Source organism: Triturus cristatus, chromosome 11 (genome assembly GCF_964204655.1).
Source record: "Triturus cristatus chromosome 11, aTriCri1.1, whole genome shotgun sequence".
Taxonomy (NCBI): Eukaryota; Metazoa; Chordata; class Amphibia; order Caudata; family Salamandridae; genus Triturus; species Triturus cristatus.
The window spans coordinates 49,779,566-49,796,451 of record NC_140594.1 but is presented as its reverse complement, the minus strand read 5'-3'; the positions used below and the strand labels follow the sequence as shown (position 1 = coordinate 49,796,451).

General features: G+C 45.5%; 1 protein-coding gene across 4 annotated transcripts in view; it reads right to left on the bottom strand.

Moving 5' to 3' along the window:
* The window catches only part of EP400 (E1A binding protein p400), an 852,236-nt gene that overhangs the window by 469,010 nt on the left and 366,340 nt on the right, over positions 1–16,886 (bottom strand). The gene's annotated exons all lie outside the window — the stretch shown is intronic.

The following is a 16,886-nucleotide window of genomic DNA, read 5'->3' as shown; positions in this document are numbered from 1 at the left end:
AGAATGATCAGATAATGCAGAGTTGTAATCTCTGGAGTAAACGAGGTGGTGCTGCCTTTTCAATAGCATGTCACCTTTATAAACACCTGAGTTTCACAAATGTATCTGTGAAAGAATCTGACCAAGAAGGCAACCACATATTGTGGCTGGTTCATGTCAATGAAAGGTACAGAAGAGCCATTTCCTAGCTCTCAAATAATTTTATATATATACATATATATATATACATATATATATATACACACACATATATATATATATATACACATATACATATATACACAAATACACACACAATAGGACAGTGCAAATGAGATGCGTGTTGCAGCCATGCTGTTGAAAAGGCAGCATATTCTCCAGAAGAGGAGGGGAATGGTGTGGCACTTGCTATCGTCTGCACATGCAACAGGGGAGTGCACATACAGACGGAAAAGAAAGATCTTGCAGCTTTTATTCACAGTTCAAAAATAGGCTACAAGTGCGTTTACCATTTTAAGAAATAGCTAGCTGGTGAGTGGATTAGTGTTTCAATGTGAAAAGATTAAAAGTAAGAGAGTCAATGAAAGACAGAAAACCACCTGGTCTGGAAGGAAGTGGTCCTTCCAGCAGTGGTGACATGCAGAACACAGGAGGCAAGGTAGGAAGAAATACACCTCTAAGACGTCAGACATTCCGTTGCTTGCTGTCCCACATTTCACCTCCCCCTCCCACCAACTCCAACGTGACTCGCTGCTTAGGTGGAGGAAAGATACTTCAGGACCACCCCAGGGCATCTGAGAATAAAAACATCCTAATCAGATATGCTAAACATTCAATACCATGAACCAAGATTTACATTATATTCTGGGATTTCACAAAGAAACCCCAATTAGTGTTATTTTATTTTACTAGGTAACTGACCACAACAGAGCGTTCGTACCTCAGGCCAGGGGCAAAAACAGATGGATTGAATAGATTTCTAGCTGCTCATGGGTGCCACCTATATGATGAGGCAGCAGGTGCTGAAAGCCCCACGTCAGTCATCTCATACCAGATGTAGGGGGTCTAGCTTGACATAACCATGGCTTGGATCAAACCAGCTGCTCCTGTCACGACAATCGCCCAGACTCGTACTGCAGCTAGGCATCGTCCAAAAGCCTTGGTAGGCTGCCAGCACTTCGTCAAACAGTCAGCCTTTCCCTTGAAGTGGAGGAGTCACTTCTCTGCAGCCACTGACCACAAAGTTCGGTTCACAGTTCTGCTGACCAGAGGGTTCACCATCATAGCAGCCACCCAAAGAGGGTCCGATCCAAGTCCTCACAAAGACTGAAGACGCCAGGACCCCCAAGAACCGCCCTGCAATAATACACGGGGTACCGAACCTTTGCAGCAACGAAGGCTTGTTTAGTGTCCAGCACGGACACCAACACCACCAGGACCAACGTACTAACATGGGACTCCCGCAAAACAGAGGCCATCATAGAGAGTGGTCCTGCTGTCCTGTTTTGTCATCCTCTGCAGGTCTGACCACGAGCTGTGAGCACCTTCAACGCACCTGACGAGACGACCAAAACCCTCTGCACCAGAGCTCTCTGTCCCAGGTCCATGAAAACAGACTGTGGCCCCCTCTCTCAAGACCCTAATAAACCGGGACCCCCTTTGGGAGCTCCCAGCCTTGTCCCCCTTTGAAGCCTGTTTCAAGGTCCACCCCCCCCCCCCATCCCTATTTGGTCGAAAGTGTACCATGCAAGGCTACCAACCCGTCTAGCACCTCTGCACTAGGACACTACATGGCAGGTAAACTGCTAGTGGATCTTATGACCTTGGCCCCCTAGCACCTTAAGACCTAAAGGGGCCCCCGAAATACGATTGCAAATACTTATATGCAGTACATGTTTCTTTCTCCATAGGGGAGAATTACCACATAAAAGCGCATTTAACATTTTTGCTTGATTGTAAAAAATTGATTACTCGAAAAATAATTAATTCTGAAGGTCTTGGCGTCTACAATAATATAAAATCCGTGTTATTTTTCTAAATTGGTCTCGTGTTTCTTCTCGAGTGTGTCTCTCATTTATTGAATCTGTGTGAACAACAAATGTTTAACACTACCATCTGATAAGCCTAAACTGCTCGCCCACATCATCACAAAAGAGAGCAGGATTATTAATTTAAGGCCTGTAAACCAATACGAGTCATCTGGACTTTCTACATGGTGTACCATATTTTGGTACACTACATAAAAAGCCAGCTTCCCTCATTGGTGGTGGCAGTGGGATACAAGACTTTGCTGATACCACTTGGTGATTTCACAAAGAAACCCACAACTGACTTTATTAACAAAATTAGTTTTTTAAATTTCGATTTTTTTTAAAAAAAATTCTAAACTGAACTGTTAGGCCCTTGTGTTAAGTCCCTCACACTATTGAATTCGAATTTTAAAAAGGTATACTAATAGTTAGGCCTTCATATTCTGTTTTAGAGGTTTTTGATTTTTTTTAAAGGGTGCCAACAACATTAAAACATGTCAACCTCAGAGGAGAGTGTTGAGGATCTCAACCTGACCCCTTACCTGCAAATTAGTCTGAAGCAGCTAAAGGAACTCTACAAAGATTGAAACATTGCAACTTGGTCTGACAGACCAAAGCACACATCCAGGAGTTGCTTGCTGAGTTTGATAGAGCCCAGGCAACAGAAGACTACACTGACAACATTGATGATGACCATGTCAGTGAAGATGACTCCCCTTCCACTACCCCAGAGAAAGAGGATAACAATAGGAACTTTACCTGGAGGTACACCAGGGCACTCCAAGCCGGCGGAAGAACTAGAGGACCCAGACCAGAAGCTGGAGAGACCCGCCAGAAGAGTAGCACCGGATGCCAAAATCCTGGCCATAGAAAAATAAAGGTCTGAGATGGGTCTAACACTCATGAATGGTGGCAGCAATAAGGTAAACCGAGATGGAGGGAGAATGTCTGATCTCAAAATTCCCAAAAGGATTGTCCCCAGATATGTTGAGTGTGCTGATCTCACAAAAAGGTTTACAGCCTTTGAGAGGGCTTGTAAAATGAGAAAGCTCAACCAAAAGAATTGGGGCTCTACTCTGGGAGCTTTTCTCAGGCAAGTGCAGGGATGGACTCCTGACACCCAATGAGGAAGATGTGGAGTCCTATGACCTCATGAAGGATACCCTGATTGAGAGCTTTGGACTCACTACTGAGGAGTACAGGATTAAGTACAGGGAGACTAACAAGGCAGGCCTTTGAAGCTGCACTCTCGAGCACTGTGCACATCCTGGGGGAGGAGGTGTGACACCTCTGCCCAGGATTTGAATGGTCTCTGGTCCCAGAGGGCAGAGGCTCTCAATCCAGAAACATGTCCGGCGGTAGTAGACTACCTACCACCAGTCTGTAGTCACACAAGGTTCGGTGAGTTTTCAGGGGCACCTCTGAGTACATGGTTCAATAAATACCAAACTGGCATCAGTGCAGGTTTATTGAGAGGTGTAGTCTGGTACCAAACACTCCTGGTTGCAGAGAAGACATCATGGTGCTGTGAACTCAAGTTGTCGAGTTTTCAGCCCCTGTACTGTCTATGGCTTCCCTGGCACTTACAATATCTAAGATTGGACGTAAATATTGTAGGGGAATATCTGCTCATGCAGATATGCCCACACCTGTGGTATAGTGCATCCTGCCTTGGGGCTGTGAGACTTGCTAGAGGGGTAACTTACATATACCTTCAGCAGTGCTAGTTGGCATGAAACACAGGCAGTGTGCCATGTCGCCTTTGTTGTTTTGTCTGCACCAGGCCATGCATGCGGCAGTAGCAGTCTGCATGGCCTAGGTGAGGGGTCCGCAGGGAACCCTCTTCAGTTCCAATGTCCTAGGTACCATTTACTATGGCCTGAAGGGCCAACTGTGGAACCCTGTCCACTACAATCAAAACCACATCAAATACCAGGCAAAACGTGGGGGCTAACCATGTCAAAAGAGGCACTTTCTCACAGTCATTCTGTGATGATAGCACCATGTCTAGTGAAGGAAGGCTGGGAGAGACCTCTCAAAGAGCCCAAGCTAGATATTGTGGACTATGTGTTTGGCCTGTGTTCAAAGATGACTGAATACATGGGTAAAGCAACCAAAAACCCTGAGGCAAGCCAAGAGCAGCAGAAGCTCTGTTATGACCAGAAGGCTGCACTGGTGGAGTTCCAGCCAGGGCACAAGGTATGGGTGTTGGCGCCTGTGACTCCTAGGGCCCTCCAAGACAAAAAGAGAGGCCCCTACGCTATCCTTGAGAGGAGAGGTGAGGTCACCTACGTGGTTCACCTAGGCACTTGCAGGAGCTTTCACAAGGTCATCCATGTAAACCACCCAAAGCCTTGCTATGACAGGGTTGATCTGGTCATGCTGATGGTCACTGATGAGGATCTGGAAGAAGAGAGTGAACCTCTCTCGGACCTCCTCTTCTCACAGACCTGAAGATGGGTCAGTTGAAGGAGTTGTTTTATCAGACACCCTCCCTCTCCAACAGTAAGCTGACTGCAGACAAGTTCTAAGACACTCTGCTGGGCTCTTTTCTCCAACTCCTGGTCAGACAACCTGGTATACCCATGATGTCGACACTGGAGACAGAACACCTGTCAAAAACAAAATATACAGACAGTCTGACCAAGTAAAGGAAAGCATTAGATCTGAAGTCAAGCAAGATGCTGGAGTTAGGGGTGATTGAGCCCTCAAAGTCCATGAGCTAAGCTCGGCCAGTGGTCTTAGTCCCCAAGCCTCAGTCCAAGGGTGGTAAACCAGAGCTGAGGTTTTGTGTGGACTACAGAGGTTTCAATGCTGTCACCAAGACAGATGTGCACCCTATCCCAAAAGCTGATTAATTCATTGACAGGTTAGGGACTGCCATATTTCTCAGTACTCACTGCACATCAGGGTACTGGCAGATTGGTCTGACCCCCAGGTGCAAAAGAGAAATCAGCATTCTAGACCGCCGACGGCCATTACCAGGTTACTGTAATGCCATTTGGATTAAAGAATACCCCTGCCACCTTCCAAAGGTTGGTGACTCAAGTCCTTGCTGGGTTGGAAACCTTTAGTGCAGCATATATGGATGATATTGCGGTCTTTAGCTTAACTTGGCAGGGTCACCAGATCGACTTTGACAAAGTCCTTGAGGCACTGCAGAATGCAGGCTTCACTATCAAGGCAAGCAAGTGCCAGATAGGGAAGAGATCTGTTGTATACTTGGGCCACTTTGTAGATGGAGGCTGAGTTCAACCCTTAAAGCCCAAGAGCAAAGCAATTGTGGATGGGTAGCTCCACCAAACCCAGACTCAACTCGGGGGATTCCTTGGCTTGACTGGGTATGACAGGAGGTTTGTGAAGGGGTATGGTACCATTGTGGCACCCCTCACAGAATTGACATCCAAGAAATGCCAAAGAAGGTAAACTGGACAGTGAGCTGTCAAAAGGCTTTTGACAGTCAGAAGGAAGACCTTTGTTCAGCACCCATTTTGAAAGCTCCAGATTACTCTAAGCAGTTCATAGTGCAGACTGATGCCTCTAAGCTAGGGATAGGAGCGGCCCTATCCCAAATCAATGATGATGGCCATGACCAACCTGTTGCTTTCATTAGCAGGAGGTTACTCCCCAGAGAGCAGTGTATTGTCATTAAGAGGGAAGCCTTTGCTGTGGTTTGGTCTCAAAAGAAGCTGAGACTATACCTGTACCTTGTACAAACTGACCACAGGCCTCTCAGATGGCTGACGCAGTTGAAAGGTGAAAACCCCAAACTGCTGAGGTGGTCCATCTCCCTACAGGGAATGGACTTTGCAGTAGAACACAGACCTGGGACTGACCAAGGTTAGTCTCCTTCTCTTTTGTTTTTGGCGGGGGAAGTGGGGATGTAGGAAAGTGCCCCTTTTGACATGGTGACCCCACTTGTTTCCTGGAACTCAATGAACTCAATGAAAGAAAGTGCACGGTGGTCCTGCTATCCAGGTCCCCAGTGCCAGATCGCTTTCCCTAAATTGTTTCCCCAATTTGCAATACCTTTAGCACTCGCTGTAAGTAACTAGTAAATGGTACCTCTTGTACCTAGGGCCTGGAGTACTAAAGAGGGTCCCTAAGGGCTGCAGCCTGCATTGTGCCACCCTAAGGGACTAGACACCAAACCCATACAGACTGACAGTGCAGACGGGGTGGTCCCCAGTGCTAGTACTCTTGCCCTAAAACAAGGTAACTGTTCAAATGCTCCAAAATTGGCAAGACCTTTAGCACCCAAGTCCCTAGCAAATAGTAGCCCTGTTACCAAGGGAATGGGTACTAAAGAGGGCCCCCAAGGCTTGCAGCTTGTATGGCGCCACCCTAAGGGACCCACCACTAAACCCATGCAGACGGCCATTCCCGGCTGCATGAAATGGCGCAGACAAATGTGAAAACACCACATGGCACACACCCTGTGTGTCATTCCCACAGACCCTGCATACAATATATAGCCCCAAGGCAGGGTGTATTATATTACATGTGAGGATATATCTGCATGAGCAGATATGCCCCTGTGCTGTCTAGTTCAATTACTAGATAGTACAAGTGAACAGGGAAGTCATCTTAACGATATGTACAGTGCCCTGGTAATTACAGGTCCCCCAGCTACATCATGGCTTTACTGAAATCTAAGGTGGTTGGTATCAAACACCTTGTCCTGATAAACCCATACTGATGCCAGTAGTGGAATTATTAAAACATGCACCCAGAGGGTACTTTAGAGGTGCCCCCTGAAAATCTACCAGTCTCTTAGTGTCCAGCCTGCCACCACAGACATGTTTCTGACCCCCTGCAGGTGATTGCCTAAAACCTGCGAGCCCAGAAACTATGCCTGCTTCGAAGGAAGGTGTTCACACCTCCTCCAGCAGGATGGCTAGTGATTTAGAAAATCAAGGCCAGGGGCTTCAAACCACCTGCTGCTTTTTATATGCAACCCTGCTTCCCCCAAACATGGGCGATGCCAACCCCTGCCCTGAGGCCCATTTGGCACCAGGACAGGCGCAAAATTAGCTATATAAGTAGACGTGTTGCACCACCAGGCTAGTCACACCCCTAAGGTGGATTGCCCGATGTTCTCTACGAAAGAAGAATTCCATCATCTTGTTTTTGGTGGAATTAGGAACTTTGGGATAGGGTTATGCCCATTCCCCAAAGGAAGTGGTCATATAGGGGGTGTAGTGACCCTAATGGCAAGTAGACCACTGGCTGCTACCCTTCACTCTCCTAAACATCTCTAAATTCAGTATTTAGGTGGCCCCATGACACCAAGAACTCAGATTCGCCAGACTAAAGAAGAAGGAGGACAACGAAGAGTCGTAGAACACAAGCTGTGGATTAGCTATGGACCTGGCAATCTAAATCGTGCCTGCCCGCTCCTGCACTGACAATGGCATAGCCCTGACTCGTCCTGCAGGTGTGCATCCTTCAAAAGCCTTGGAGGGATGCCCACACTTCGCTAACCAGCCAGGATCTCCCTTGAAGTGGAGTAGGCACTTGCCTGCAGGAACCGAAACGCATCAATCCAGTACACCCTTCTGCTGACCTGCGGGTCCACCAAACAAAGCAGCTGCCCAAGAAGACGTCAACACACTCCAGGAGGTCATATCCGTTTCCCCACCACGTTTGGAGATGGCAGGACCCCAGGATTCACCTTGCCCCAATACCTTGGGTCCGGAGCCCTTGAAGCAGTCAAGGCTTGTTTAGTGTCCAGCCCAGACACCACCAAGATAGACCTACTGACGTGGGACGTCAGCACCAGAGAGGCCAACCTTAAGAGTGGCCCTGCTATCCCGTTTTGTCTGCTTCCCCAGATCAAACAAAATATTGAGCACCTCCAATGCAAGTAACCCGCTGGTCAAAACACCTCTTCACCTGAGCCCCCAAGTACGAGCCTACTGACAGTGCACACTTGCTTCAGAGACCCTCAAAAGTCGAGACTCCATTTGGGTTCTGCTGGACTGGCCCCCAATTTCAACCTTTTTCTGTTACAGGTTTTCCCATTGACTTCAGTAGTAGCGTTCGAAGCTACCCTTGTGACCAGCACCTCTGCACCGGACACACCAGGGCAGGTAAACCGAAAGTGCTGGTGATTCTAAGGACCTTGGCCTCTACTTACCTTAAGTCCAGAAGAACAATCCTGTAGCTCGATTGCAAGTACCCCTATGCAGTGCATGCCTCTCCCATAGGACTGCACTCGAGGCTCGTGCCTCAAATCTGACGGCTGGATTTTCTGGATTTCTGAAAATCGTTAACTAGAAAACTACTTACCTAATTTCGTAGATCTTGGCATCTAAATTAATTTAAAAATCTGTAACTTTTCTACATTGATGAAGGATTTCCTTATTGATTGTGCACTTCATGTATTGACTCAGTATATCCAACAAATGCCTAACGCTCCCCTCAGATAAGCTTATGTCCTATATCATCCATTCCACAGAGACCACTAGTGAAAGCCGATAACTAGCCACGCAGTCAAAGGAATCACAACCTACATTGGTCTATTCTGCAGTCAGAATCTAAGTTTTCCTGTGACAGGTCTGCTGAGCGTCTGACGGCAAGAAGCGATGCACACAACAATATGACATGAGCTATGGATTGTTTAGAGGTACCCGGTAAAGACAGACTGCTCCACAGTAAATAAAGTTTCAATTCTTTTAATCTCACATTTTCTCAAGATAATGCCAAAGAGCAATTTTTGTATCTCGGATGTTAAGAGACTTCAGTTGTAAAAAATGATGGCAAGCAGAGAGTTTGATTTATGTGGAAGTCAAAATGACTTTTGCAAAACTCAAGAGTGTAAGACAGAATAAGGTTCAAAGGATTACCTAGGGCCTCAATTTCGCACCCTTCTGGTCAATGTAATTGCTGCCTTGTAATACAGATCAAAAAGTGTGGTAAAAAGAAAAAGGATGCATCAATGTCCAAAGGACGTTGTTTACTTGCTATGGACAGTGTATTTTGAATGAGACGTGGCTGGGGGTGCTTTGGGTGTGGGAGGAGTAGGTACATTCTGTAAGCATTTTGAGTATCTAATTACTGAAGTAACGAAAAGCATATTGGGGGAAGACTATAGGCTGGAGGGAAGGTAAACTTGCGTTGCCAGAGTTACTATCATAGAGGGCTGCTGTGGCCCAAAGATAGAGGGTTACTTGACCGATCAAGCGAAGAGGTTCACCACCCAGAAACTGATTGCAGAAAGCACATCACCAGCACTTTGACACGTGGTTCTTATTGCTGTCTGTGTTGGTTTATTCATCATCCCATGTGGAAGCTTAACACGGCCATAAAGCAGACAACCCCAGTCTGATGGTTGCATTGCACTTTCAGGATGACTACGTTCCTTATAGGAAACCACAGGAGCAGGTAGGAGCAGAGAAACCGTGACCACAAGGGAAGGGCCAGAGTTACCAAGGAGGTTTTGTTTAACCTGGACCTGACAATCAAAGGTCCTCCCGTGAGGATTGGGCCAACATATTTTGGACAGATTTCCCCACCCTATACCCCAAAGAGGGATGTTGGGAAACTAGGTGGCGGGTTAGATTTAAAAAGAAGAGAGAGGAGCAGATGTTCTCAAAGGGGTCAATTCATGTAGGGAAATGGCTGTACCCTACAATCTTCCCTTTTTTTTTTTTTTACACAGAGTTCTGTACACTAACTTATGTTTGCTTTAAAAAAAAAAAACTTAAATGGGAATAAATCAATCCACTCTGGGGGTCTTACATACAACCTTCCACAACAACATTTTCTGCCCGATACAATGGTTGTTAGGTGAACTTTAACTACAACACAAAATCAGTCAAAGGAAGCAAGTATGTTAGTTAGTAAGTCTCCTTTCAACATATTTTGTGTCCAATGTGCTATTCCAGACACATTATGAGTACCAAGATCTTGTCAAACAGTAAGAACACTTTGAGATTCTGGGGATGTATGGATGAGAGTGGGCACAGCCTTGTGTGAACAAAGTAAACAGGAACCAAGTGCTAATGTTTAGTGGTGGCAGGCTGTGATTAACAATGTTGCCTTTAAATCTGGACTGGAAATCTTGCTTAGGTACCAGAAAGTAAGTTGAGTAGTTTCCTTTGTTGACTCCCCTCATTGGTACTTTTTCAAATGAATGTTTCTGTAAGAGTTCCTTTACCTCTTCCCTTAATTTTAAAAGTTTATTTTTTTTTAATCTCTTCCTCTTGAAAGGGTTTGGTGGTGGCATGTTTGTTAGTTCTGTACAATGGCCGTGGCACACCACATTTTAAACCCAATTGTCTGTGGTGATCCTTTCCCATTCTTGTGGGTATTGCGCTATTTTGCCTCCCACTAGTGTTATGTGGGGGCCCGTTTTCGTTCCGGAGTCACTTGGTGCTTGTTCCTTCCCCCGGAAGAATGTCCTCTAACCTTTCCTCTACCACGAAAGGGCTGCCTTGCAGGTTGTTGCCAGCATTGGTGCCCGGTTTGCTGGGATGCCTGATGTACACAGCCCTGCGGTTTCTTGTTGCTGATGCTGCCCTGTTGAGAAAGTTCCCGTTCCTGCGGACCTTCTGAAATTATTTTCTCCCCTCTTGAAGGTGCCTCATTTTCTTTCTTTATTTGTTGTAAGGACTCGTTTACCGCCTGGTCCATCAAAGTAAATGGCTTATTTAGGATTGTGGTTTGGACCTCCTGCTTGAAGCCTGAAATCCTGAGCCAAGCATGTCTCCTGAGGGCTGTGCTTGTACACATTTGTCTACTGGCTGCATCAGCCAAATTGAGTGCTGACTTCAGGCAGGTGTTTGCAAAATGTTTTCCTTCTAGGATGATTGACTTGGCTCTCTTTTTGTCATCATCTGGGAGCCTCTTAATTAGCTCCTCAATCTCGTCCCATTGTTTTATGGCCACATCCATTGAGGTTTGGTTGGAATCCTGAATTCCTTCAGCACGTTGTCAAACTCCTTCGTGTATTGAAGGAGTGCCACCATTTCTGCCTCTAATTTTCTTCCTTTCTACCTCGAGGGCTCTTTCGACATCTTGCGTCAGAGAAGCGCTCTTCCTTGGTGTTTCATTTGGGGCCTCTCGACCCGAGCTGGTCTTTGTAAATTTTTCAAGATCTGCCCTCGTCGGTATCCCTGGTTTGGGATCCGTGAAACTGTTTGGTTGCGGCTCACCCTTGATCGTCATTTTCTTTGATGTCTGATCTGCCTTGTGCAATTCTTTCTCGTTGCCTTTGGTGTCTGAGGGGTTCAAGGATTTGTTGACCTTTTCATGTCTCTTTTCCACATCCTCCATCGCACATTTCCTCTCGGCGTTCACCTCGAGGATTTCGATGTCCGAGCCTCCGTGGGCTGACTCTGCAGCCCCAACATGTTCCCAGTCATCACTAGAGAGGCCCAGATTTTCCAGCGGTACCGGTTGCTTCTGGCTGCTGTAGATTGCTGTGTGATGTTCCACTCTCTTTCAGCGGTCTTTGAGAGTTATCGGTATGAATACGGTGCAGGTCTCGCAGTCCTTGTCCCTTGGTAAGCAGAGATTTCAAACTTTGTGCTGGTCGCATTGTGCAAATTTGTGGTGGCAGTTTGGACAAAAGTTAAAGGGGACATTTTACATGACCCCTACCTTGCTTCATTCTCCAGCCACATGTATTATTGCGAGGGAATCCCCCCCGTCGGGATTCTGCGGTGAAGGTTCCCTTCCCTCTCCGATACCTTCTTGTCCTTTGGTCAGAATATTTGTCCCCAAAAAGCCTTTATTGTCAGGAATCTTTCCCAAAAACTTCGAGCTTCTCCTTTTGATTCCAAACCAAACTGCAGAAAAAATAATCTGAAGATGGCTACAACGCACAGGAACTTCCGGGGCGCCATCTGATATCACACAGGGGACAGATAACACCAAATGGTGGTCGATCCCCGCACGAGAAAAGAAAAGGGAAACTGAGACAATTCCGGATCCAAATATTAGATGGTGGAATAATGCACAGCATGTGAATCCAGAAAAGGATTAATTCTGCAAAAGTTTATTTACCTCCTGTGTGTTGGATCACATGGTTACTTGGTAATGGTTTACTTGGCAGATCAGACGTTGCCTTGTGTGCAGTCACACATCATGGAGAAACAAAAATGTGGCAAGTAACAAGCTAAGCGAGAGTAAAATCTAGTCTACTGTAGATCGAAGACCTTATTGAAAAAAACATGTTTCTGCTACACTGGTGGAAGTTTGAATGCCCTTTGACACACTGCTGTGAATGTCATACCCCTAAATTACTGAATTCTCTGCCCAAGGATGGATCTTTTGCTGTAGTTTATCTGCGACCTGAAACCAAGGTCATGGTGAAGTTTCCCAATTCTTTGTTGTGCACTGGTTTTGATTAACCAACTACCAGATGGCCAGCAACTGCTTCTTCTCTAGGTGAGCAGCTGCAACGTCATTCATTTTAGACAAGGCACAACCCTCAGTTCCACAGTATTTTGTATAGATCGTGTTGACTGTTGATTGAATCAGTAAATGTTTCAGTGCTTCTTTACAAAGGGGTTCAGAAAACATGTGATTTGGAGATTTATTGTCAAATCCAGTGCTTTTGTTTTAAATATATGTTGAAATATGAGACCAGGGCAACGATTCTGAATGCATAATTTACAATCGTTTCACAGTTTTTATTTATAGTGTGTCTACTTTGTGCAACTCAGTCTAAATTAATCAATATAGAAAGTGGGAAACATCATAATACAAAAGGAGGGTGCGGGAGCAAAGAGTAAAGTACCATATTCCTGAATAAGGGAAAAAAGCAGGTACACACGCAGAAAATCAGACAATCGAGTGAAATAAGATATCAAAGGAGACGAGGAACACCGTTGAGTTTCAAGGGCTGCATGGAAGTGTACCAGAGCAGCAGAAATGCCGACTATAAGTGAGAGGTCAATTCATAGGCTGGGGCGATGGAGAAGTATTTCTTTCCAGCAATATCGCATCTGGTTTAGGTGTGTTGAGAAATGTATTATCCATGAGGGGAGACTACATACTTCTGCTTTGTAGATAATGGATTTGACATTATTCATTGACTCGGAGATTAACAAAATTAGAGGCCCTTGTACTCTTGAGGTTTTGAAAGTTCTCCCAACCCCCACAAATTCCTGACACCACTGTGCGCTTAACAGGGTAGGAACTGCTTAAACAACGCAAGTAGAGGTTTGGTGTTTAGGGTGGAATATGTGGAGAGAATTTCCCAAAACAGTATCTGTTCCATAAACATTTCTTCTTCGTCCCTGGTCTGATCGTTCCTTATAGGAAGGCAGCTTTGGCTGCTCTTGCAGATGAGAGTGTTTGAATGTGCCAGTAGGATCAGCACCTGTATATCTTATATTGGGCATGCATTATTATTTTCTCAAAGCCAAAGGTTCTAATGCTGCCGACCTCTATCTTCTTTTTTGAAATTTTACCATAATGTGGAAATATGGATTTTTCTGGTCAGTTATGTCCCCTATCTTGGACCCCAACGGTTCTATGTGCATGTCGCAAGTACATGTATGCTCCCTCCAGTTCCAGTAATAATGACGCAAACACATGTGCGTCCATCGTCAACATGTCCTCTGTCAGATCCGCCATAAATGGGCTGGATATTCCATTCCTAAATATGAAAGGCTACCGGCTTTATATGGTTCACTTATGCCATTTTACAGTTCAGGCAAAAAGGCCCTGATTCTGTCATCGAACTCCTTTTGCCTTCTGTCTCTGAAAGCTCCAGTTCAAGCCTGCATCCGTGACCATGAACTTTGTCTCATTCTCTGCGCGGCTCACGAAGCCTGACATCAGCCTATTCTCTGCCAAGAACTGTATTTCACCTTCGAATTATCTGCTTCCCCCTCAGCCGATGCATTCCTGCCTAGTAGCTTAAGTAAACATTCTTCCAGTTACCAAGCAAAAAGGCCCATCTTCTCTGTCCTCATGCAAGTAATTCATAGCCCTGTTACCATGGAATATTCCTACCCCCTCGCATTCAGTGTAGACACCTAGACGCTTGTACACGCACGCACAGTCAGTATAGAATAGATTCTGTCCGAGAGTCCTTCTTTTGTGGATAACATAGTTCTTTAAACATAGGATGTAGATATGATTTGGGATTAGGTTGACTTGACCCCCCAGACTTCTTGTCTCCACACGTAGAGCTAAATGTCAAGTCCTCGTCACCCCCTAGTTATACGTCAATTATACGTCAGACTGCTGCGCGCGCATCAATGCCAAGTATTATCTTATAGATCCACCTATGTATTACATCATAGCCAATCATGTTCCTTTTTACTCATTATTACACCCATTTTCGGCTACGCACACCAAAACGTCAATGTCCTTATCAATTGTTACGCCTACTGTATTCACTTCATTATGATGTATGTATTATAAAAGTTACTGCTTGTCAATAAAGTATGTACTTCACTTCCTGAACTCCCGTGGTGATGGAACTTGAAGCATCCGATTATAATCGCTTATTGGAATAAAGCCCATTCTGAAACTCTAATATCACGGATTCTGCCTCTCATTTCATTGAGCTATTTTATTATGTTCCTGTATCAAATTCAGTCCCGGTAAAGGAGAAATATTTACCACATGATGGCGCCCGAACAGGGACACTTTCTCATCTCACGCGCCGGCGGTGCGTTGCAGGCCCGGTCTCCTGCCACAGCTGGACGGACAATAACGCGTACCAGCAGGATTTCCTGTATCTCCCTCCGGTCAAGCGGGGGCGACTGAGACTGCAATCAACACCCAGACGAGGCGGTGAGAAGTGCGAAGTATCCCGACCAGAGCCTAGCTGAGAGAGCAAGATCCGAGGTATACAGAGACCCACCAGTACGACGTCAAGCCCAGTGTCCGACGAATCGAGTTGAGTCCAGTCCAAATCCGAGTCAAGTTCAAGTTACTGAGGCCTTCCGTTTCCGAAGCTACCCGGTGAGTACCATTACTGGGGAGGCATTTTCTGACGTGCACATAGGTTGTGCCGGTCAAGACGGGTTTGGGTACACAAATCCGGTCTGCACTGTTTTAGCAGTGTATCTGTACTGTTTAGCAGTATATCAAGTATTCCGAAGTGTCTATTTATTGTCTAGTTATTGTCGAGAATTAAGCTTGGTGATTAGTCATGCAGACGATCATCATTGTTGTTCCAGTTAAAGGTTCAATGTTAAATGTTTGAAGTGTTTAAGTATATCGTGGTATGAATGACTGTTCATTATCGTGTTTATTGTATTAAGTCTGTTCAAATTCAAGTATCAGGTCAAAATCAAGTATAAGGTCAGTTCTCAATATGCCGCTCTTTTCGAAATTAAGACAGATCACTACCAGAAAAGGGGTTCTCGAAGAAGCCGTCCCTATCCCTCCTAGGGACACCCCAGGGCATTTTATGTATCATAAACATGGATTAGACGCCATATTATTTCTTGATCTATGGGTAGACTATACCAAGGGATTACCAGAAAGTCAGAGGTGGCCCACAGCGGGGACCTGGGATGCAGAGTGCATCATGAAAGTCGAGGAAGAGTTATGGAAAAGGAAAGTCAGACAGTCACAGAAAGACGCCGTTGAATTATGGCGTAAAGAATCACATAGACGAACAGAAAAAGCACGTAGACAGGAAGAAAAGAGTAAAGAGAATTCCACGAAAGTTCGAGAAAATCTATTAATTGAGGAAGGTATCCGAGTAAAATCAGAACAAGTAGACAGACAAAGAAATACCCTTATGAATGGTATGTATCCCCTTCTGGCCGAAGGATTACCTAAGGCTACTCCGGAAACGCCAAAAGACTTGCCAACCCCATTGTTCCCAATAAAGGTACATCCTAAGGGGCATCCTAGAACCGCAGAAGATGTTTTTCTTTCCTCTTATTTAGATGACGCAGCTCCCGAGTATGCCAATTCCGCCCCACGTAGACCACCTACCAGGGAGGTTCAACGCCAAGATCCAGTACCCATATCCCTACGGCAACAAATCGAGTCACAAGTTTCGGCAAGCACATCTGTTTCTGTATCCGTTCCTACAGCTACTTCTATGGCTGTGTCCACACCTGTAGTTGCTGTGTCACGTTCAACGAATCCTTTTACACCCGACGCCCCAGATGGAGCCGCGGGAGGAGCTGCCAATGTCTTTTCTACACCACCCAGAATAAATAAGCTTACTTTTCAAGAGTCAGCGCATTCACGTACACCCAAACTCCTTAGTGCCCGTGCGCTTAAAGAACTTCTTATAGATTGTAGATATGACCCGGTGCCTGGAAAAGAGGACGAAATGACCCTAGCATCATTGCGTATCAGACGAGCCGCAGTGTATTTAGCAAAGTTACCAGGAATGACTGCGCATCTAGATAATCTATATCATTTTGTCCAAACAGGGCGAGATCCAGAATGTATTTACAGAGCTATGGAATACCAGAAAGTAGAGATACAGGGGGAACTGTTACGTTTCCTCATAAACTGTGTGATCAGAAATCAAGACCGACCGGGGGTAGACCCGGAAGCCATGAGAATTCTTACAAGATGGAGCCAGAATATATCAGAAGGGAGACATGATAAACAAAATTGTATAATAGCCATGTGCCGAAAGATCCGTAAAGAAATAGAACGCCTACACGAAGAGAGATTAGAGACAGACGAGTTCGAACAAAACGAGGAAGAAGGGCCAGGACTGCTCACAGGACAGTCAGACACCATAGCCTATGTAGGTAGAGGAAGATCTTGTAATAGGAATCAGACCAGATATCATACTGACTCAATGCATCCGACGTGCCCAGATAATAGCAGGAATTTTCAAATACCTATGATTAATATAAGGTCTAACGAGCATTCGTTCCAAACCGCCGACAAACTACTCCAAGAACGAAGGGGTTATCATTTCCTCGATTC